General features: G+C 41.3%; 1 pseudogene; it reads right to left on the bottom strand.

Annotated features, from left to right (window-relative positions):
* Positions 1 to 886: 886 nt before the first annotated feature.
* LOC116506185 lies at positions 887 to 18,187 on the bottom strand (annotated as a pseudogene).
* Between the last annotated feature and the right edge of the window lie 6,207 nt (positions 18,188 to 24,394).

Here is a 24,394-nt window from a genome sequence, read left to right as displayed (position 1 = left end):
TGGTTATGGGCGAAGCAACCAGGAAGAAGCAGGAGGCGAGAGGAAGCGCAGGCGGTGCTCGGCAGCCCGGATTCTGCTTCGCCGCCAGTTCAGCAGCTCCTCGCCTTCTCTGGCTTGGAAGTCCGGGAGGAAGGGAAGGGGAGGCGGCGGCTGGCCTGAAAACGGAGCCACAGCCGCGCCGGCGCCGCCGCCTTCCCTTCCTGCCGGACTTCCAAGCCAGAAAAGGCGAGGAAACGTCCTGAGAGGGACGGGAGGCGGCAACGGAGGAGAAAGCCTGTGCCAGCTGGGGAGGGGTTGGAGGAACGGAGGAGAAGGGAACGTCCTGAGAGGGACGGGAGGCGGCAATGGAGGAGAAAGCCTGTGCCAGCTGGGGAAGGGTTGGAGGAACGGAGGAGAAGGGAACGTCCTGAGAGGGACGGGAGGCGGCAATGGAGGAGAAAGCCTGTGCCAGCTGGGGAGGGGTTGGAGGAAGGGGAATATCTTCCTGATTCCCCCATCTCCTCGCCCGTAGAACTGAAATGAGAGCTGCCCAAATATCTCCCGGCCCTTCCACGTAGCGTGGAAGAATTCCAGTGCCTGAACCGGATCGAGGAAGGGACTTACGGCGTGGTGTACAGAGCCAAAGAGAAAAAAACAGATGAAATTGTGGCCTTGAAGCGATTAAAAATGGAGAAGGAAAAAGAAGATGAACTACATTGAACATGACCTCAAAAGCTTGATGGAAACCATGAAGCATCCTTTTCTGCCAGGGGAAGTGAAAACTTTGATGATTCAATTGCTCCGAGGCGTAAAACACCTCCACGACAACTGGATTCTGCACCGGGATTTGAAAACGTCTAACCTGCTCTTGAGTCACGCTGGGATTTTAAAAGTTGGAGATTTTGGACTAGCCAGAGAATACGATTTTTACTTCCCCTGGCAGAAAAGGCTGCTTCATGGTTTCCATCAAGCTTTTGAGGTCATGTTCAACGTAGTTCATCACGATGTAGATCTTGTCCATGTTGCTACCGACGGCAATCTCCCTAACAGTGACAATATTTGGGTGCTGAGCTTTGAGGATGGTGTTGATCTCTCTTAAGGAAGTAATAGGAAAACCTTCTTTTTCCTTCTCCATTTTTAATCGCTTCAAGGCCACAATTTCATCTGTTTTTTTGTCTTTGGCTCTGTACACCACGCCGTAAGTCCCTTCCTCGATCCGGTTCAGGCACTGGAATTCTTCCACGCTACGGCAGCCCTGAAGGGCCGGGAGATATTTGGGCAGCTCTCATTTCAGTTCTACGGGCGAGGAGATGGGGGAATCGGGAAGATATTCCCCTTCCTCCAACCCCTCCCCAGCTGGCACAGGCTTTCTCCTCCGTTGCCGCCTCCCGTCCCTCTCCGGACGTTCCCTTCTCCTCCGTTCCTCCAACCCCTCCCCAGCTGGCACAGGCTTTCTCCTCCATTGCCGCCTCCCGTCCCTCTCCGGACGTTCCCTTCTCCTCCGTTCCTCCAACCCCTCCCCAGCTGGCACAGGCTTTCTCCTCCGTTGCCGCCTCCCATTCCTCTCCGGACGTTCCCTTCTCCTCCGTTCCTCCAACCCCTCCCCAGCTGGCACAGGCTTTCTCCTCCGTTGCCGCCTCCCGTCCCTCTCCGGACGTTCCCTTCTCCTCCGTTCCTCCAACCCCTCCCCAGCTGGCACAGGCTTTCTCCTCCGTTCCTTCCCCCGATCTCAGCAGTTTCCTTCTCCTCCATTCCTCCAACCCTTCCCCAGCTCGCACAGGCTTTCTCCTCCATTGCCGCCTCCCGTCCCTCTCCGGACGTTCCCTTCTCCTCCGTTCCTCCAACCCCTCCCCAGCTGGCACAGGCTTTCTCCTCCGTTGCCGCCTCCCATTCCTCTCCGGACGTTCCCTTCTCCTCCGTTCCTCCAACCCCTCCCCAGCTGGCACAGGCTTTCTCCTCCGTTGCCGCCTCCCATTCCTCTCCGGACGTTCCCTTCTCCTCCGTTCCTCCAACCCCTCCCCAGCTGGCACAGGCTTTCTCCTCCGTTGCCGCCTCCCGTCCCTCTCCGGACGTTCCCTTCTCCTCCGTTCCTCCAACCCCTCCCCAGCTGGCACAGGCTTTCTCCTCCGTTGCCGCCTCCCGTCCATCTCCGGACGTTCCCTTCTCCTCCGTTCCTCCAACCCCTCCCCAGCTGGCACAGGCTTTCTCCTCCGTTCCTTCCCCCGATCTCAGCAGTTTCCCTTCTCCCTTACTCGTCGCGGGTTATATAAGTGGGCGGGGTATACGGAAAACATTTTACACGATCTTGAAAACCTGCAGGTTATTCGCGTGGACAGGTTATTTGTGTGGGCGGGTTATATGGGTGAAAATACGGTATACTGTTACTGCTACATGGTATTTTATTATATGATAATATGTGTTATACTGCATGTGCCCAGTACACTTGATATAATTATTAGATGATAGAGTGCAGACAACAATAGTTTTGCAAGTGTTGCATTAAATTTTGATTGACCAAAGCCATGATGGGCAGTAGAGATCACTATTTGAAAAGCTCATCTGACGACAACTGCAGCACGTGAAAAATTTGCAAAGGAGGGGATGCCAAAGGAGTAAAAGGTAAGCAGCATGAAGTAATAAAGGAAATAAAATAAGGAAAAACACATTTGTTTTGAAAAAATAAAGAGGAAGGGGAAAGATATAATCGATTTAAATGAAGGCAGTTTAGTTTTATGGAGTGAAGATGATGAATGTAAAGAGAGAACCTGCCATAATAAATCTGTGAATGAAAGGGCCACTGTCTAGAGGTCACTGATCCAGAGAAAGAAAGTAGGGTAAAGTAAAAGAGAATTCACATAGAACATTGAAAGATTTTCCTCCCATTTCTTCCCAGCCACCAGCCACTAATTTTTCATTAGACTTGGGGTAGACAAATGGCATTACCCTTTGCCTCATCCCCATCAAAGAGATAAAAAAGAAAGTGCATCACACAACATGCCTTGTCAGCAAAAGCAGGAAAAGAACAAAAACTGGGAAAAAACCAACTTTTTTGAAAAAAAAAAACATAGGCATGGTTTAAAACATCTGGCAACAGTTTTTTAAAAGCTAGGTCTATCAGACTTTTGAAAAATCACTGATCATGTGTTTTATAACAGGCCAAGCACGCTTACAGAAAAGTGTGTAGCATAATGCTGTAATGGTGCTTTGCAAAGCAGTTGGAGGTACCTCAGTGGAAACCAGGAGATGTGAGATCCATCCTGCAGCTCAAGGTGGAATGGTTATGGAGAATAAAACCTTCAGCTAAGGGATGAGATACAACAGTGCTTTATAAAGATGTGGACAGATGTGTGCCTCTTCATTAAGATGTTGCCATGTTGCTGGATCAGTAAAATGATTTCCAATAAATAATAGCTTGAAGATGCAGATGTTAAAACACTTGTAACCAAACGACATGCTGCATGTGATGATGGTTTTTTTTTCTTTTTTGTGTTTTTTCCCTCTTTTTTTTTTTAATCCTAGGTTATTATGGCGTCTATTAAATATATAACAGAAAGATATGGGGTGTGTGTATGGGGGGAAACGTAGTAGGGATGGATTGCTACAGGCAGGGGAGTAAGAAACGATATGAAACCAAAATCTATTAAATGAAACAACGAATGTATAAGAATGATAAAGGTTAAAGCACCTGTAGTCAAATGACATACTGTATGGGATGATGGGTTTTGTTTTCTTTTTTTTTTAGGTGTGGGGTTTTTTTTCGTTTTTTTTCTTTTCCCTCTGCCTTTCTTTTTCTATTGCTATGTGATTATGTTGACTATGTAACAAAAATAAAAAAAATTCCTATAAAAAAAAAGGAGCATGGATAAAAAAAAATGTATCCAAATTCTACATGACATGAAAGCAGAATGAAGAATTGGAAGTTATTCACAGATAACAAAAAAATAATAATCTAGAGTTTATATTTTGGTAAGATATTTACCAAAGATGGAAAAATGAATAAATATTAAGACTAGATTTTACAGCAAGATTACAAACAATGAACAGAATACAGAAATGCAAAAGTAATCTGAAACAAACAATAAAATGCTAGAAACATTTAAGAACTGCAAAAAAAATTAAATAGAACAGAAAAACAAAGTAAAAATAGAAAGAATCCAGAGTACATTTTAAAAAATACCAATATTAAACATCTAAAAATATATATTGAACATGCAAATTATTGGTTTACAAAAATTATTAAAATACTGTTTAATACCATATTATTATAAAGTAGATAATGCATACAATTTCTGATAGAAAGGTGGCTTATGAAAGAAGCAAAAAAAGCAGGAAAGTTTGATATACCAGGAAAAGCCTAAAAATAAGCCAAATCTGCTAGGATTTAATCCCCCCTGGATAGGGAATTCTGGGAGTTGAAATTCACATATCTTAAAGTTGACAAGTTTGAGAAACACTGTATTAGAATAACAATATGTTCAGCCTTTCTATGTACACTAATAAGACACAGAAATGTGCTGTAGTGCTTCCAGTTGCTACTTTCCTGATCTAAGCCCTACTGATAACACCTGTAACACCTACAACACCTACAGCCTCTGAAAAATGTCCTTGCTCAGAAGTCAGTGGTACCTGCAAAACTTCAGTTCTCCCTTATCTTCATTCCTTTTTTTAAAGGCCATAACAGCAAGTAGTGTAACTGTATAATTGAAAGAAAGGTGTTAGGCTAAGATTTCTGTAATGAAAGTTGGAAGCTCATAATTACCGTAGCATCCTGTGAGAGTTCTACCCTCCACTCTGGCTAGGAATCATTAGACTAATCATAGCTTTCTAATGAATGCCCCAGTTGTCTTCATAAATGACAAAGATGCCAGAAGGTAGCACTGTGTAGCTAGCAGGAAACAGCAGGAAGCTCATTTTTTTCTTTTATGTATAAAACCTGGCCTATCTCAAAGCGTAACGTGCAGCAAAAGAGAGGGTCATTACAAAATCAGTTTCTCGCCCCCAAAAATCTAATTCTTGTTCTGTTTACTACTCTGGAACAAAATTGCCATTTTCCTTGTGTAGGTACTACAGCCTGACTTGCAGTGAATTTTGAAAATGTGAATGAGTGTGAGTGCTTGCACATTCATCTAAGCAGTGTGTGTGTATGTTGTGTCCTGCATGTGTTATCAATGCAAATTTCAATTAGTCCTCCCTCTAATTCTAGAATACTGGCAAAGCCATGTCTTTTTTTTTTTTTTTTTTTTTGGAGGGGGGGGAATCAAGCTGAACAGGTTTGGTACCATGAACATTAAATCACATACATTTTTAAGATGTCAAGATGTAGACTTAATCTAGCTTTAGATATTATTCTTATGAAGAAACATGATGGCTGAGTTGGAAATCATGCTCTAAAAAAACCTTATGCAAGCTTAGTTTTCTCTATCTGTGTGAGGAAGAAAGATGGGAACAGGGAATCAAGCATAATCTTGATTTTTTTTTTTTAAATTCAGCATCAGCATGACCAGTTGCTAATGTTTTGTGGATGTCATGGTCCAAAACCTCTCAATAGCACTAGAATTTTTACATCTATAAACAGAGCAGGGTCCTGCCATGAGTCATTCACATCAAGGAATGAAAGTACAGAAGTACAGAAGAAACGACATGGCTACTAGCAACTGTTCTTAGATTAAAAAGTAGTGACCAGCAATCATGGACTACTCTGCTTCAGGCTAAGAAGAGGAAAACATGTTGCCAGTTGCCACCTTATGCTTGCTTGTGCTTTATGGCAGTGACAGACTTCCATGAACTGTGGGAAGGGGAGAATGAAAGGGGAAAATGCTTCAAGAACTGAAAGTAAGTGCTGTGTCTCCTCAAGATGCTGCCTCAAAGGTCATCCAGCTAGAAGAAAGAGGGGAGCCACATACCAACCATGTTTGAATTGACCATTAGGGAAACATCTTGCCTGAACTGGATTGGTTACTTTGGGAGGAGCAATTAGAGACAGTTAAGGGAGGAAAGAGTAGAATTTAGGGATTTGGGTGTGCGATTTTCAGTTCTGGCTTTCCACAACTGCAATACACTTGAACTCTAATAAACTATACCTTTCTCAACAAATGGAGCCAAGGGTCATTTCTATTTAGAGGTTTATGTTGTGTCAGGTGTGACACATGTTATTTTTCCCATCATCTGACTCCCAAGGTTATTGGCCTCTCTTGTTCAGTTCACTACATATATGAGAAAGTTGAGCCTTTCCATTGCATCTCCAATTTTGTCTGCTTTGAAGGCTAGCAGCTCCACAGATAAATTGCCACCAATTCCACTTCTTTCAACAGGAGAAGGCCTAGATCAGGGGTGTCAAAATGGCAGTCCACGGGCTGGATGCATCACGTGCAGACCACGCCTACCCCAGCTCTGTGAATGGGAAAAACATTGTGAATCATCAGTGAAGGCAACGTGATGCCCCGAGTTTGACACCCATGGCTTTGATCCTCCTATTTAGCCCCACTATCTAATTTGCTCCTGTGCTCTCATTATCTTATTCTAGGTAGGGAATAGGTGTCATGTATTCTGAAAGCAGAAGAGGAAATTAATGCAAACTCAGATATAGTCAAAGGTATAGATGGTTGGGCCAAGTAACCAAAAAAGTGCATCTAAGTTTAATGCCCAAGTCCACTTCCAGCAAGTACTTGTAGCATTGCATTTGGGGAGGGGGAAGTCCCTCTTTTTCTTTTTCTTTTTCTTTTCTAAAGGACTTCTTTGGGTAAAAGGTGAGTAATACTTCAGGAATCACTGCCATGTACCTTTCTTACTATATTTTTCATTGGCATTCGCATTCTTACCAGATAATGTGGCATTTGTATTGTGAATCTACCTCTCTTGATTTTGTGTGTGAGAGAAACATGGATGACTTCCTTTCCAGCAGTTATTATTCCAAGTCACTCCATCGTTTTTCTGCTTTCTTTGCTTTCTGAGTTCCTTTGAATTCTGATGGGAAAGGACAGCTTTCTTTCTTTCAAAGTACTACAATGTCTTGTCAGCTCTCCATTTTTACATGATGCAACATTTCAGTTATCAAAGCTGAAAGACCAAACAGGCATTCTTGTTTTTCCCCTGACAAGCCCAAAGGCCACCATCAATTATTTCACAAGTTCCAAGTCCTCAGAATTTGCTGTTTTCACAAGGTATAAGCCAAACATCTTTGACATTTGACTGTGGCTATTGTTTTAAAAATCCTTTTTTTCCCCTCGAAGGAAGTGGCTCAGATCAGTCCTTTCATATTAAAAATGTACAGATCAAATTTATTATTTATTGATTCAATAACTTCCTCGCACTAGAAAAATAATATTCCCTTCAATTTTCCCCCTGCTCCCCCCTCAAAATAGCTCCAAAGGGTTAGAAAATGCTTCATATCTGATTTGGAGCAATGCAAATGGGCTGCAGAAAAAGCGTTCCATTGCAAAAACAAAATTTCTGGCTATAACATAGAGAACTCCAAGCCAGCTATGGCTAATCTCAAAAAAGCAAAGGCATAGAACAGGTTAGTATTTGGATAAGGAACTACCAAGAAATCTCACTGGATTGTGTGTTTGAGGGGGAATAAAGATAGAATATAATAGACTAACGATCAAGAAACAAACAATATCCCAGTCAAGGAACAGCCAACTCAGACAAACAATCAAATAGTAAACAACAATCTAATCAAGAAACCATCAAAAACACTCCTACCAACAGTGATATGGCAACCCACGTGTATATCAAAAGAGCAAATCCCACTCCCTTCTAGCACTGATGATGTTATCTAGATGGGCAATTAAACTTTTGGAAGAAAACAACTAAAATCACAGAGCACTAAGGACTCCACAGTTCAACCCTGACCAGAGATAGAGATATTCATGAGAGGGCTGAGCAAAACGTATAGAGAGTTCCTCTCTCCATACAATCAAAGCAGTCTGCTTTGGACCATTGTGTGCTTACAATATATATATGTATATGTGTATATGTATATCTATGTATATTTGTGTGTGTGTGTGTGTGTGTGTCACTCTGTGTGTGTGTGTGTGTGTGTGTGTTCCAACATAACTCTGGAACGTCTCAAGCAATTTCAAGCAAACTTGATATACAGATGACTTACTTTCTGGAAGCAAATACCCTTAAAACCTCTCAGGCTGTGGGTTCTGTTAAGATACAGCCGGTTGTGCCTTAAAATGACTTCTGTACTGCCGTAAAATGGCTTCTACAGTACAGCAGTGGGGTGGAGTTGCCATGGTAATGTCTTCACAGTACTCCACAAGGAGGCTACCTCTGAGAAGGGGAAAAATTCAACATTTCCCCCCTATAAATAAATACTCGAACAAGGCGGATTATCGGCTAGTAAAGTTAATAAAATTAGTAGCTGGAGAGATTCTCATACAATTTAGATGTAGTTTAACCATACATTTGTTATTTTCCAGATCATCATGCTCAACCTGTGGGATCATGCCAAAGCACAAATGATTTTTTTTATTATGATTATAAATTGTTCTCATGCAATGTTGACCAATGTACAGGCAGGGAAACTGTTGAAGATAGAAAAAATTCTTCTTACCAGTGGTTACCCTTGTCCAGCAGAGAACACAACTTACTTATTTCAGAGTAAAAAAGGCGGAGGAAAATCTTCATGCTATATAACTAGACTAACTTAAATTTAGCCTGCAGTCAGGCCTTCCTACATTGAAGGGAAAAAATGGTTTTTTCTTAAATTTTACAAAGCTGATAACAGATGACACACACTCTCTTCACATGGTGTTGGATAAAGCAGAATCCACAGGTCCAAATGTTACAATTTGCCTATTAGATGTTATGCATAGTTTAAAGTAGGGAGTTTATAGCACAGTGGCATAAAGTTTTAGTAATTTTGTAGAATTGTATCAGCTGACCCTTTCCCCTTCAGATATTTCATATTGCTATTTTAAAAGTTATGATCGCGTCCTTTGAATCACATCTAAAGCACATGATGCTTCCTCTTAATCAGCCCTCCTCTTTGTTTTATTTTTCCCTAAGTAGATGCACAACAGTGACTGATACTTACATATTGTAGAAAACACACTACCACTTTAAGAGTGTACAGAGAAAACTGACTAAAACAGACATTTTTTGACTTAAACTGGATCTGAGGAATAGCAGTAATTTATACCCTGGGCCCACAGGGCCTTATCCAATCATAATCCTTGAAGAAGCCCACCCAAATATGAATGTTCTACGTTTCCCTCCAAAACAGTTGGAGTTAACAGTTAGGGTCATCTAAAAGTTAGTTTCACTTTAGCAGGGCTTAACACAACTATATATATATATATATTTGATACATAACACCACACATCTTCAAATCTCGTATGTTCAGATATGCATCTTTTAGAAAACCACAGAGGCAGCTGAAATGTGGCTTATGTGCCTTTGCTTGATATAAAGATATCTGACAAGTACAAAATACCAAAAGCTGTGGAAAAATAACACGGTAGCACTTAGTTCGACTTAGTTCTGTCCTCCATCAAACACAAGAGCCACTAAACTCATTTGACTCTCAACATTAATTTCTACTTAGACTCATAATAGATTTGGAAAAATCAGATTTTTCTGGAAATGTCATTCATCTTCATTAAATGGGAGGCTTTTTCAAGAGCAGAAAGCAGCTTCTTTGAAACAGTAAATACCCATTCTGGAAACCTCTGATTATACCAGGATTCTACCTTGCCAAACTCCCATCCATCCTAGCTCTATTTTGACCACATTGGTTAGGAATTATGGGAAATGCAGTAGAAACATATATGAAGGACACCATTTTGGGACTGATTGCTTAGAACTGGACAGTGGTGGGATTTAAATTTTTTTACTACCGGTTTTGTGGGTGTGGCTTGGTAGGCATGGCAGAGGAAGGATACTGTAAAATCTCCATTCCCTCCCCACTCCATGGGAAGGTTAGTGCAAAATCCCCATTTCCTCCCAATCAGCTGGGACTCAGGAGGCAGAGAATAGACAGGGGCAGGGCCAGTCAGAATGGTATTTACCGGTTCTCTGAACTACTCAAAATTCCCACTATCAATTCTCCAGAACTGGTCAGAACCTACTCAACACCACCTCTGGAACTGGAGCACACCAAGCATGGCCCAACAGATGACATTCCAATCTGATTTTCCAAGCCCCATCAGATTCCAATTCTTTCTTATATCAGCAACAACCTTTCCAAATTGTGCCTATCTTGGCCTTTTTGTGCTATACATGCATAAAATATAGGTAATATACTCTGTATGAAAAACAAGGTATATAAGACACTTTTTAAATATCTTGGTCTTTGAAATCTATTTAAGCTAGGGAAAGCTGAGATGTGATGTGGTACAGAATTATACAAGTATATCCATGTTAAAATGTACCATATTTTTTGGAGTATAAGACGCACTGGAGCATAAGACACAGCAAGGTTTTGAAGAGGCAAATTTTAAAAAGAAAGTTTTTGCACTCTGCAAATCTCCCAAAAACGGCCCATTTTTTCAAAAAAAGGGCGTGGATAACCCTTAGGAGGCTTGTAGAATGCTCCAGGGGGGCTGGGGGGGAAATGAGCAAAAAATGGCCTGTTTTTTTGCAAAAGCAGGCCCATTTTTGTCAAAAAAAGAGCATTAGTAAGCTTATAGAGTGTTCCTGGGGGGTGGCAAAATTGAGCAAAAAAATGGCCCATTGTTTGCTCATTTCTGCCCTCTTCAGCCCCCAAGAGCTCTCTGAAAGCCTCCTACAAGCTATGCATGGCCGTTTTGGTGAAGGGGCGGGGCTTCAGGGGGCAAAAAAATTCTGTATTCAGTGTATAAGACGCACCCAGATTTCCAGCCTCTTTTTTGAGGGAAAAAGGTGTGTCTTATACTCCAAAAAATACGGTAAGTGTTAAATAATTATAACAACAATAAATATGCTATGCTATGAATTCAATCTCTAGTATCTAAATAGGCATATCAGTGTTGTTTTTCAAAATAATGCATGGCAGGCCTTTGCTAAGGCCTTTTCATGGGCCCCTTTTCCCACTTCTAATCCTGAGCCTTGGAATTGTTTGATGATTCAAGTACAAACCAGGTCACTTAGGAGCTACCACCTGTTATAACTTTACGTAATTAAAGTAATTATTAATAATAATTAAATTTAATTTTGACCTCATTCTACCCTCACTATTTATATATGTTAATCTTTCCCTGGCCTCTCTTTTTCTGTGTAAGATTCAAAGCCTCTGAAAATTGGGTACCATTTGCTTAATGTCACCACAAATAGATATTTCCCTATCACAGTGTTACTTTTATAGAACATAGAATCAAAGGGCTGGAAGGGACCTTGGAATCTTCTAGTCCAAGGCAGATAATTTTATGCCATCCTGCTCAAATGATTCTATTCTATTTTTGAAAATTTCCAGTGATGGAGTAGCCGTATCCCAGGGAAGCAAGCAATTACACTGCTTAATTGTTCTCACCGTCAGAAAAGCTTCTTTTTAACAAGCTTGCACCCATTACTTCTTGTCTTGCCCTCTGATGCTTTGGATAATAAGTCAGTCCCCTCTTCTCTATGACAGTCCCTCAAGTACTGGAAGAAAGTTATCATGTCTGCTCAACGCTTTTCTTTGATAGGCCAGACATACTGAGCTCCCTCAACTGTTCATCATATGATTTAGTATCCATACCCTTCATCATCTGTGTTGCTCTTCTCTGCAACAAACTGATCTATTGGGATGTAATATAACCCATTCAGTGCATCTGGCAAAACAATTAACCCCCACCCTCTTTCTTCAACATAACGACTTAATGAGGCATTCACCTGTAGTTAAGAATAAAAGATAATCCAGGACATTAATATGCCATATTAACATCCACATAGGTCCATGTGTTGGGGACATTGCTTAAAGGGGGGGGGGGAATAATCATTAAAGCAGTCTACAAAAATGAATAGATGGTAATAAATCAATCACATTTATTAAGAGGGTATATTTATTAGTTGGTATACCACAGAAAGTAGAGAATATTGCATGCATAAAGTTATCTCTTACGAAAAGTCAACTCATGTTGCAGTCGAGTGAAAGGAACAGATTTCTGAAATCAAGCTGCAAAATTGATGCAAGATAAAATGAACTCTGCTTTGCCCATGCCTGCCCTCAGCAAGGGTCAGCCCCATCTATTTCACTCATTCACTAATTAATAATGAAACATAATGACATCCATTTCCTGTTTTCCAGAAAGAAAGGAAGCAACGGCTGAGTGTATCTTTGAGCTGCATTAAATTTCTCTGTAGCCATAAATATTAGCTGGAAGTAAGAAAGGTCAACCGAGGTAAGCAAGCCAGCATTTAGAGAGATCACAACAGGTTCCGGTAGCATCATGAAAGAGAACGAAGGGATATTTGTGTGAGAAGGCCAGGGATAATGCATCTTCATTAATTTTAATGACAGGGTAGGTTAATGAAGTTATTAATCATGTAGCTCTAAATTAAGATGCCATTACTTATTCCCTTAATCAGTGTCAAAGTCAAACAGCCACTAAAGTTAAGCCGAAGTTTGTAATTGTAGGCTATTAGAAATGTATGTTTGACAATCTTTTCATTACCACGCCCGATGATGTATGAAGACCAAACTGTATCCCTGAGCTTTATTAAATCTAACACGAGCATGTTCCCAGTTTGACTCTTTTATCTCCCTGTCTGTCTTGTGTGACATTAATAATTTTTCATATTCAACATCTGGAGCCCATGGAATCCATGGTCAAAAAACAAATAAAATAGCCTCTAAGCCAGGGATGTCAAACTCGCATTATCACGGCAGCGCTATGTGAAGTATCAGGGCTCCCCCCACTTGTTAAACCGGGTGTGGGTGTGGCTAGCATGTGATGCATCCAGCCCACGAGCTGTGAGTTTGCTCTAAGCTATTAATAGGAATAACACCTTCTTCATATGCTTATATGCCCTCTTTTCCTTCATTCCTCCCTCTTCTTTCCATGAAAAACTTGAGTTCACTTCATATCCAAAGGTTGCATCCAGGCAACAGTGTTATTAAGAAATTGTACAGTCAGTTTATAAAAATATATTTAAAATCCTTCAGTCTGCTTTAACAACCAGCATAATTTTAATAAAATGTGCTCAGAGATCTCATCTAACTATTCATTTCCACATAAACGTTTTACTGATCTTACTTGATTTAGTCCTAGGAAATTGGATAAAAGATTACAGGCTTAATATATTTTGCTCCCTTCCTTTCTTAATGGAAAATTAATAATCAGCAGCTTTACAATGCTGTTCTAGGATGGACAAGAATGAGATGCAAGAGTGATGGTTCAATGACCACAATCAGTGCTGTGCCCAGCCATATTTTGAGAGGGAAAAAAGATTTTAAATAAGCAATAACTAGGGTGATAGATATAATAAGCCACCTGGGAAAGCTAAGGGAAGTCATTAAAACCATAAAAAAGAGAAAGTTAGACTATTTTGGACATGTGATGGGACACCCAGAAAAATACGGCATACTTCACTTAATCCTCCAAGGAAAGATTGAAGGCAAATGAGGTCCAGGCAGAAGAAGAATATCATGGCTTCAAAATCTAAGGGACTCGTTTGGACAAAACTCAAGAGCACTTTTTTAAATTGTGTGGCTATTGATAAAAATAAGATCGCCAACATGATCACCAATGTCCGATGACGGATATGGCAGAAGGAGGAGGAGGAGGAGGAGCAGGAGGAGGAAGGAAGGAAGGAAGGAAGATAGATAGATAGATAGATAGATAGATAGATAGATAGATAGATAGATAGATGATACATACATACATACATACATACATACATACATACATACATACATACATACATACATTCATACATAGATGATAGGTAGATAGATAGATAGATAGATAGATAGATAGATAGATAGATAGATAGATAGATAGATAGTGTCAGGCCTGCATTTATATTCATTTTAGAATTCTGGCCTGCCACACTTTCTCTTATTTCATTATGCTGTTTCTTTAGTATAGTTGATGGAGAGGGGAATAGACAGGAGTGAGATTGTGGAATGTATTGTTTTTCATTCTTTACTAGAAACCAAGGTCATCTTTTGTCTCCGCACCAGTACACCTGACCGGAAGAAGTTGGGTGTGGATGCCAGCGTGGAAGAAGAAGGTTGGACCATGTGATGGATTGTGGGTGTGGGGACCAGATCATGAACTTTTAACTGGGTGGAATTCTGATGTCATTTCCAGTATTGGAATTCCACAGCATGATGTCTTATTAAATTGGAACAAAAATGATAGACCTCTAACCTGTCCCATTCGGGTTGAGCAGGTAGATGGAACGCTAATTGGAGGGGCCCAAACCATGCTAGTAACTGAACTGGTGAAGTTACAAGGGGGCCGCCACTGCGAGCTTCTCAGATTCATTGTTGCTCCAGAGATGCTGGAGAAAATAATCTTGGGGCTTGCATGGCTTGACAAGTGGAAACCTATGATAAAGTGGGAAGACGGTGGTAGGAAATTGATGATTGTGGATGAGTCAATACCACCGATGGAGAAAAAGGGCCAGCCAGGGATGATTGAATCCAAGAGCCCAGAATCTGAAGCAGAGACAAAAACCCCAGCTGTCCAACAAGAACCCAAAAACTTGTTGGGGGATGTTTTGTCGAGAAAACCGCAGCATGATAGTAATGGAAGCCAGGATAAGCTGATGACAGCTATGAAATTGGCGCTCCCAACAGACCAGTCTGGACTGCTACAATGAGTGGCCAGCTCTAACAGACCATGGAAAGAGGTCACAAGGGACTTCATCGTGCAACTCCCAGACAACAGTGGAAACAGAGTAATTTGGACAGTTATGGACTTGGTTTCTAAGCAGGCACACTTCATCGCTTGCTCAGAGTTGCTGTCCACAATGAAATTAGCAAAAATGTTTGTGAAACACATTTATTGCCTGCATGGATTGCCCAAGAGGATCCTTTCAGATCGTGGAGTCCAGTTCACAGCTAAGTTCTGGAGCCAGGTCCTGAGATCCATTGGGTCCACACAAGAACTGAGCTCAGAGGTTCATCCCAGCATGAACTATGCAGCAGAGAGAGCCAATGCAGTAGTGGAACAATACATCCAGTGTTTTGTGGACTATCAGCAAGACAACTGATCAGACTTGCTACCCTTCGCCGAAGTGGCGTACAACAATGTGGTTCACAGCAGCACTGGATTTACTCCTTTCCAGATTACCAGTGGCATGGAATTTGTTCCCGTGCCTGAGCTGCCTAGAGAACCTCCCTCCTCCAGTTCTTTGAATGAATGGATGGACATACTAAAGAAAGGTTGGGAGAATACAAAGAAGGCTCAAGCAGATGCAGCAGAAGCCTACCAGAAGCAAGCTGATAAACATTGCTTGCTCCAGAACCCCTTCCATGTGGGGGACAAAGTTTTTGTGTCTACCAAATACTTAAGATTAGAAATGCCTAGCAAGGAATTTGGTCCAAAATTTCTAAGTCCATTCCCAATAGTGAAGATAGTTAACCCATTTACAGTTCAACTCAGTCTACCCCAAAATCTAGAGAAATTTGGCCCAGAATTTCATTGTAGCTTGATAAAACCAGTAAATAAGAACATAAGAGCATCCACCCAAGCTTTCTCTCCTCCTATAGAGATAGAAGGGGAAACACCATTTATAGTGATAGAAGGGGAAACCCAATCTGAGGGGGAAAAGATTGTAGACTCTAGGTTGAATAGGGGTCGCTTGCAGTATTTAGTGCAATGGAAGGGTTACCCTTTGTCTGAAGCCACTTGGGTGAAAAGTGGGAACTTAAAAGTGGAGAAGTTAGTAGAACAATTCCACGACAAGTTTCCCGATAAGCCAAAGGGTCCCTTAGGGGTGGACGTAGATGGTTAATTTTTTTATGTTAACTTTTATGTTGTTCTCTTTTCAGGAAACGTTTTTCTTCTGAGGAGAGGCCGCCTGTCAGGCCTGCATTTATATTCATTTTAGAATTTTGGCCTGCCACACTTTCTCTTATTTCATTATGCTGTTTCTTTAGTATAGTTGGGAGGGGGTAATAGACAGGAGTGAGATTGTGGAATGTATTGTTTTTCATACTTTACTAGAAGCCAAGGTCATCCTTTGTCTCCACACCAGTACACCTGATGGGAAGAAGTTGGGTGTGGATGCCAGCGTGGAAGAAGAAGGTTGGACCATGTGATGGATTGTAGGTGTGGGGACCAGATCATGAACTTTTAACTGGGTGGAATTCTGATGTCATTTCCAGTATTGGAATTCCACAGACATGCCAACATGTCTGTCTTATTAAATTGGAACAAAAAGGATAGTTTTGCCTTTGACTCTGATTTGATTCTGCATGGTATTTGGAATGCTGACAGATGATAGATAGATAGATAGATAGATAGATAGATAGATAGATAGATAGATAGATAGATAGATAGATAGATAGAATGAATGAATGACTTTTTAGAGTTCAGAATAAAGATAGGAGCCAACCATTCTAATTATTGCATTTTATGATCTGTTTAAATAACAAAGATTAGATCTTTCTAAGCAGGGATGTGCAGTCACTAGAGGCAAGGGAGGCGGAGCCTCACCAGTCTCCTCAGGAAAAAGAAAGAAATTTAAATATATTTTTTTAAATAATTAAAGCCAAGATAGTTGCTACCAGATTCCAGGTCACAGTGGCTTGGTGTCTGCTTAGTGTTTAAGCAGATGCGGTGGCAGCGGCAGCGGCAGCGGCTACTTTAAGCGCTCCCTTGTCTCACAGCCGGGGCCGCTCCGGGCCACCGGCCGCTGGCACGCACTCCTGCGAGAGCCTCTGCGTAGTACCGTGAGGCCGCGGAGAAGCTTCGCTCCATTTCTCACTCAGCCTTCCCACAGAGGCGATTCGGGACTTCCAGCGGTGGAGCTTGGAGAAGCAGCAGACACAGGCCGGGACAGCGGGGGGGCAGCAGGGCACTTTGCATCGCGGGAGCCACCAAGCGCCTTTGCTGCAGACCCGTGCGCTTGGTTGCTCCCGCAATGCAAATTCCTCCCCCCCACCGAGGCCGACCGCTGCCCTGCTGAGCTGTTTCACAAAAGGATGCCCAGCTGAGCCTCACCAGGTATAAACCTCACCGCACATCACTGTTTCTAAGATACTACAAGATGAGTTTGAGGATTAGATAACAAGGTACCTACAAGTAAGACTCTCCTTATGAGTAGGAAATTTCTATTGATTTTTTAGCAGAACTCAGCCTAGGATATTTTCTGCTGGAACACACAGTCTAGTCATCTGTGGTTGGTCATGTTCAATCAGCTTAGTATTATTCTGTTGCACTCATGGTTGATTTTGGATTTCTAATGCAGAATTGTACTGATTGTACTGGAAGTGATACTCATGACTTGAGATGAAAGATCTCTCAAAAGAGTTTGAAAAGTCCTGATTTATATCCAGGAAGCTTCACACTGCTCCATTTATTTCAGAAGTTTATATAAGTTTTGCCTCTGACATAGTTTTGCTGTGACTGAAGCCATTCATTAAAAGCTACTGAATCTGAGGGATCAAAACATTCAAATGACCACTAAAAGTAGAATCTTCTGTATATCTCTGTTGCTATCTCATTCTTGACTGGAGTTTTGCAATCCAGGTTTGCACTCCCTACCTTAATGTTCCATTCCTTTGCTTCTATGATATACCATCTTATATCATTATGATGTGCGGCATGGAAATAAATTAATATTGCCTTACATTAGAAAAACAAGAAAGGCACCATTAACTGATCAAAATGAAGAACGTATAAACACATGACTCAGAATAAGATAAACGCTTATTCAAAGGAATTTGTTTTGGGATGCAAAGATAGATAAATATAATTTTTGGATTTTCTGAATCCAGTCTGTTGAGTAATAGTTTTACATAACCTATTAAAAAAATAATTTGAACATCTGCTGACTGCTATTTTAGCTAAGAGCTGGTTTCAGAAAACATTCTCTGTAGTACAGATTTCACTAAGCAAATCCTATTTGAAATGTTAAAAGGGATGGCTATCAATATAATATAATTTATAACTCAATACTATAGAAAAGAGTTATTGTTTAACTATAACTCCCAGTAGTCCAAGTTAGCATAGTTACCTTGGGATTTGTAATTCATCAATAATTGGAGGGCATAGTAGCCAATTCCAATAGGCATTTTTTCTGATATTCGAATCCAGATCTCCATGGCAAAATAGTACTTTTCCATTCTATGTTGCCACTAATCCTAAAAATATCATGATCGTCATTGACGCAACCAGTTGTACATTAATCAGTTATAAAATCCATCCATCTCTCAACTGCATAATGCTATACCTTCCCCAAACTTCCAGATCCATGCGCTTATCCTTCAACAAAATGAAATGGGAATAAATTTCAGGCTCTTAAGTATTGCAAATTGATTATTTGCTATTTCAAATATGAAATGCATATGACCAGGTTCACTTCCCAAAGTAATAATGATACCAACAACCAGAATTTGCTTTGGACCAAAACTATCAGCGCGACAGAGTTTCAACTGGAAACTGAAAATTATAATAACCTTGCCATGTTATCAATCTTGCAGCACTTTTTGCTGGATTAAAGTATTGTAAATTAGAGAGAAGCTGGCAGAAAGAAAGATATAGTTGTGTGTCTGTGTGGGTGTAGGGGTGTGTGTGTGTGTGTGTGTGTGTGTGTGTACCTACAAATACCAGTTCAGAGTTTTCAAAATGAGTTCATACAACTGCTCCTCTATGAATGCCAGTTTTGGTTGCAATTGCTTCAACTGTACCCATTAAACACATGGGAAAGATGGATAAAGTTCATGAGGATATTTATGAGTTCTTGACATAAAGCTCTACCAGAGTTTATGAAAACTTTCCAAGAATGTTCCTAGATCCCGAAAGAGGTGAAACCAGCTGAGATGTGTTTATTTGACCCATAGGACACTTACCTTTGGATTTCAGGAGACAAAAGACATAAATCAAGTTTTGTTGCTATTTATACACCCACACAACACAAGGCACATGAGAAAAAAAAGTTTGCCTTCCACATCACCCAAATTTTCCTAAAATAGTTATATGCTCAAAGTTATTTAAAATTCACACCTCTAGCTGAACATGTTGTTAGCATCTATTTTTATCTGACAGGTGTTTTCTTGAACTTTTGGAAATAACTTTGCCCATGCTTGTATAGTCAATTTCTCATGCAGAGACCTGTGTGTCTCTGGGGGTGGGGGTGGAAAGAGCTTTTAAAATTGAAAAAAAAAACAATTTGAGGATGGGTGGATGGACAGGTGGTGAATATTTTACCTCTCATCTAAAATAAGCTACCTTTCCAGTATGTATATGTATATATGAAAAAGAAGTGGAATGTACAAACATATAAAAATAAATTAGCATGAAGAACGCATGCAGATGTAGAAGTAAACAGAGCAGTCTTCTGATCAGGCAACTGTGCTGTTTCTCTTTAAGGGGTACAAGATTATCATTTTTATACATGTCTATTCTGCAGTAAGCACCACTAAACTCAGAAAGCTGCTTATAAAATACAGGAGGCACAGGGGACTGCCTCTATCCTTTAATCCTGGGAGTCTGCAATTGCCAGCCTTCCTGCTACACTTGACTTTTTATATATCTTTAATAAGGGTTAATTAAAGATAGTAAGAAGGTGGCAAATTGCAAAGCAAAGGACTATCTAATCTGTAGCTCTAACGGGGCCTAATAGGGTTGTTAAACTTTACATTTTCTTTAAAATATCAAACTGTCCGATATATTTTTTTAAAGGCCAAACATTTCATTTTGATCCCCACTTGTGACATTACAGTGCTAATTTTAGGCCAAGCACCCTGCAGGTCTTTAATTTAACACGTATAATTTAACATGTATAACAAAATAAAACAATGTGTTTTTTTTTAATGGGGGAGGGGGGGAATAGGGCAACACAAAAGTTTTAAATGTAGCCTTACAGCTTGGTTAACCAGAGTGATTAAAATAGTTAAGTCTGTAATGAGTATTGATACAAAATTTCTAAACTTTTCAGCCTAAGAAAGGCAATTCCTATTAACCCAATCCCGGCACAGAATTTAGAGATTATGAACTTCAGTTACACTAAAGTTAGTTTAACTGACATACCTCCAGCAGATTACTGTGTTTTAAACTGCAATGAGAGACTGTTGTCGTTAGAGACTTTTGGCCATGATACAACCCACATTGGACATCTTTGGAGAAATCCTGGATTGGGGATGAAAGGCGAAAGCCAGTATGCTCCCTCCTATATTTGATACACCAGATTGCCCCGGTCTCACCAGAAAAACACTTAATCTTTGGAGAAAGTACTGAGACATCATTCACTAATCTATCAGCTTTCAGATACTTAGGATTTTCTCACTTTGAATTCATGCTATCTTGGGATTGATTGATTGATTATGTGCCATCAACTCTTAGCAACAACATAGAGAGACCGTCTCCTGGACGATCTGTCCTCAAAATTGGCCCTTCAAGTCTTTCCTTTCTTTGGAAGGAAGTTTGCCCACCTCTAACTTCAGCAATCCTTTTGTAAAATAACAAGCATTGGAAAAATTAGGCCTTTGAATTTTGAAAACTTCTGAATAAACTTTGTGTTTATAGAATAAAAGATTAGAGGATTAGGTCCCTCTCCAGGGGACTGGAGGCTAAAACATACAAAGAACAGTTGCAGGAACTGGTTATGTCTAGTTCAGTGAAAAGAAGGACTACATGATAGCAGCGTTCCAATGTCTCAGAGGTTGCCACAAAGAAGAGGGAGTCAAACTATTCTCCAAGGCACCTGAGTGTAGAACAAGAAGCAATGGGTGGAAACTAATCAAGGAGAGAACAACTGAGAACTAAAGAAAAATTTCCTAACAATTAGATCAATCAATCAATGGAACAACTTGCCTCCAGAAGTTGTGAATGCTTCAACACTGGAAGTGTGTAAGAAGATGTTGGATAACCATTTGTCTGAAGTGGTGTAGGGTATCCTGTCTAGGGGGTTGGACTAGAAGACCTTCAAGGTCCCTTCCAACTTTGTTATTCTATTCTAAAAATTTTATACAGACCAATAAGTAACTTGAGACAAGAACAGACAATTCTCACAGTTCAGTTTTGGCAATGGTACTAATAAAGTTATTGTATAAGACATCTGATGTCTGAAATAAGCGGACAATGAGCCAAGTCTGGAGATGACTTTAATTTTTTCTGGATAATGAAAATCCAAGCAAAGATGTGTTGGAATGTAGTAGGGGGGGAGCTTTTCCAACAGCAAAGAGGCAGCCCAGTCTGGAATCTTTGGTATGTAGTAAGAGAGCCAAGGTGGACTCTCCTTAACCTTTCAAGGGGTGCATCTAATAGTTATGCAAATTTGTGCTTTAGTCTAGCAAGATTCCTGTCTATAGGCAAGCAACGATAAAGACACCACTCTAGTATAACTCTTGGTGCCATTTTTAACTTTCTTGCACTTGACATACTGTGAAATGCTTGTAAAAGTTTCCTTAAAATGGATTACATGGGAATTTAATGGAGAACATTCATTTCAATGGCTATTAGTCATGATAGCTAGATGATATTTTGGATCTGAATATACTGTGTTTCCTTCTTGATAGGAAACAAGAGATTATCACCCACCCCACCCCTACCCACACGAAATGCTGCTGGTCAGATAATCTATTAATGGGATTCTTGAAGTCACTAGGACAGGTGACAACTGAGTACTTTGAAAATCTTAGGGCTGTTTTGAAGTCCAGGGCATTTTTAGCTGGGTAGCTTGGACTTCAATCAGAGAGAGGGGGGAGGGGGAGAAAAGGAGAGGGAGAGAGATATATACATACAAAGAATATGGAATCTATGGTTCCAATTTTACACTCAGCCCTTGAAAGCTGACATGAAGAGCGTCTCCAAAAGTTCCCTTTGAACCTTCATGCTTAATGCAACGGATTATTAAACATAAGCAGTACAGTGTTAGTCACTGTATTTAATGTAAAACTAAATTATATTATAAGTTTATGTTTCATTTTGTCTAAGCTTCATTCACTTTTTGTTGCTTTCTTGAAAGCAATTCTCAGGATTGAGGAAGCACATTGCAAGAAAGAAACTTCTTGTGTCTGATCATAAAAGCCATCTTAGTTGAGTCACAAAGGTGCCCTCACGCATTCTCTGATTCTACCTGCAAGCTACTGAAGTCAACAAGCCATCCACAAGCTGGGTAAGCCAGTTCTATGTGGCATCCAAGAAGAAGCTGAAGTCATTAAGCAATGGGCTGTAGTTGTTGTTATTTCTTGAGTTGTTTTCAGAAGGACAAAACCAGGATGCATTCTAGTTCAGAGTCTAACCAGTTCATGGGGAGTCAACAGGTATGAGCAAATGACAATTGATGCTAAACTAGTAGGGTGTATGAATATAGTCAGAACTTTAAATGTTTGTGTCGTTTCCCTTGAGAGCTTCATTAGATACTGCCTTCACCAATGCAAGCTAACTTCATTTAAACCAAGACAACTTCATGAAGTTTGGATGCAATGCACCTGGAGGGTGATACCAATTGGAAAAAAAAACATATATGTGAAAGATTGGAGGAGAGAGCCAGAGAAAAGTGTTGTATAGTAAAAGTTAGTCCTCGCTGTTACGAATGACAGCTCGGCAGCAGCCAGGCGCGTCTTAGCCAATCAGACGCGCCTGTCAGTTGCCGGGCGAGTCTGAGGAACTATAAAAGGCAGACTTGTTCAAACTGTCAGTTGTTCAGCACCAGAGCAGATGAACACTCCAGTCCAGCTGGAGCTGCTTCTCTCCTCTCTCTCTACACAGATCATCCTTCTGTTGCTACATTGTTAAACCAGCACCCTGCCTGGTTGTTACCTGTTACTGTTACAAGTTGTGTTAAAATAAATTGGTTGCAGAGTTACCGGACACGAGCCTCTGTCTCATTCCTGAAGATATAATACTGGCGACAAGGACTGGGGACCTGTAACCAGAAGAAAAAGGAACCAACTGCCACTTCTCCAACCAACTGCTATGGCCGGAATGCCAATGTTTGCCCCTTTTGGGGTTGGAGGTGAAACCTGGGAGGCATTTCTTGAATGGTTTGAATGCTTTTTAATCGCTAACAACCGTCAAGGTCAGTCTCAAGCGAGGAAATGTGGGTTCTTCCTTACGGCTTGTGGCCCAGAAATGTTTGCCACCGCAAGGTCCTTTGCCGCCCCTAGAGCGGTGTACGACCTCACCTGGCAAGAACTAACAGACGGATTGCAGGCATACTACGCACCTACTCCCTCTCAAATAGCCAGACGCTTCGCTTACCGCAGGCGAGTCCAAAAGCCTGCAGAAACGGTAAATCAATTTTTGCAAGCCTTGAGAGTTGCTGCAGCGCAGTGTGAGTTCCCAGATCTTGAGGCAAATCTCGCAGAGCAATTCGTCTGTGGCCTAAAGGATATTTTTCTCAGGCGTAGACTTTTGGGCAAGCCTAAGGTCACATTAGCTTATGCCATAGACGAGGCTCGCGCTGCGGAGTTGGCAGATTCATCCTCCAACGAAATAGAACGCTACCTCGCGCAGATGACGGTTGCTGGAGGGTTACCTGCCACTCAAGCCTCAACCGTTCCAACTCCTCCTCCGCTCCAGCAGCCAACGTACATTACAAATCTAATTGATGAGCTAGCCCCCCTGCCTGACTATCTACAACAACTTCAGGTAGATAGACTTGGAGCACAACCCCGCCGTCAGCAGCCTCGACAGAGTCAAGCCATCAGCCATTTCCCTTCAAACTCCTCTGCTTGCATTGGCTGTGGCGGAGCGCACGCCCAGGCTAATTGCCCCTTCAAGGCAGCGGTTTGCCGCCGCTGCGGAAAGAAAGGACATTTAGCCCATGTCTGCAAGGCTTCACTTCCTACTCCTTCTGCAGCAATCGAGCCACCTCCTCCATATGGTCCTCCTCCACCCCCGCCGAAGAGCTCACAGCAGCGGAAACCTGCTCAGCGTCAAGACGAATGCTTTAACATCAATCAAGCTTCTTCGTCCCTGCATGACACCTCCATCAACTCATCCTCACAGGGTACGGACAAAATCAATATTAAAATACTGATTGAAGGGAAGCCGTGTCAGATGGAAGTGGACTCCGGCTCATCAAAATCCCTTCTTTCTTGGGACACTTTTTCTATGTTGTGCCCCCACGTGAAACGTTGTCACTTGTCACCCCTTAACGCAATTTTAACAGACTATCAAGGCTCCCATATCTCTATCCTAGGTTCATATGCCTTGAGGGTTTCTTATGGCAAGTTTGCGCTGTTTTACCTGCTTTAATTGTTCAGAAACCTTTACCAGCAATTCTGGGGTTAGAATGGTTTTCTCCCTTGGGTATCTCCCTTCAGGGGATTCATTCTACTGCGGACACGCCCCCAGACATAGCAGCAGTCTTGTCAGACTATGCT

The sequence above is a fragment of the Thamnophis elegans genome, chromosome 3 (assembly GCF_009769535.1).
Source record: "Thamnophis elegans isolate rThaEle1 chromosome 3, rThaEle1.pri, whole genome shotgun sequence".
NCBI lineage: Eukaryota > Metazoa > Chordata > Lepidosauria > Squamata > Colubridae > Thamnophis > Thamnophis elegans.
The sequence above is the reverse complement of the archived record's forward strand: the minus strand, read 5'-3'. Positions and strand labels throughout refer to the sequence as shown.